This window comes from Pteropus vampyrus, unplaced genomic scaffold (assembly GCF_000151845.1).
Source record: "Pteropus vampyrus isolate Shadow unplaced genomic scaffold, Pvam_2.0 Scaffold107, whole genome shotgun sequence".
In the NCBI taxonomy this organism is placed as follows: Eukaryota; Metazoa; Chordata; class Mammalia; order Chiroptera; family Pteropodidae; genus Pteropus; species Pteropus vampyrus.
Genome location: NW_011888888.1, coordinates 2,277,642 through 2,278,071, shown reverse-complemented (window position 1 = coordinate 2,278,071; position 430 = coordinate 2,277,642).

The window sequence follows — 430 nt, the reverse complement described above, 5'->3', positions numbered from 1 at the left end:
AAGGAAGGAAGGAAGGAAGGAAGGAAGGAAGGAAGGAAGGAAGGAAGGAAGGAAGGAAGGAAATTGGGATTGTTCAAGAATATCTGAGATATGCAGTCCCTAGACTTATATGGGAAGCATTGATCATTTGCCATAGGGAAGACCAATTCTGTTTCAGAGAGAGTTCTTAGAGCAGATGATATTTGAGTGGAGTCCTGGTCTGCCTTCAACAAGTAAATATGAGGAAAGAGTGGAGAAATTCCAGATAGCAGAGAAAGTATCACAGAACAGAGACATGTGAGACATGGACCCTTCCCCCAGGTGCCTTTTTATCATATAGAAAAGATTATAGATAATCCTCAAGACTCTGAAGAATCACCTGGGGTAGGAATGGAAGCCAGGAAATAAGATGGGGGTAAACTTAGCAGGAACCTAAGTATTACCCCATACC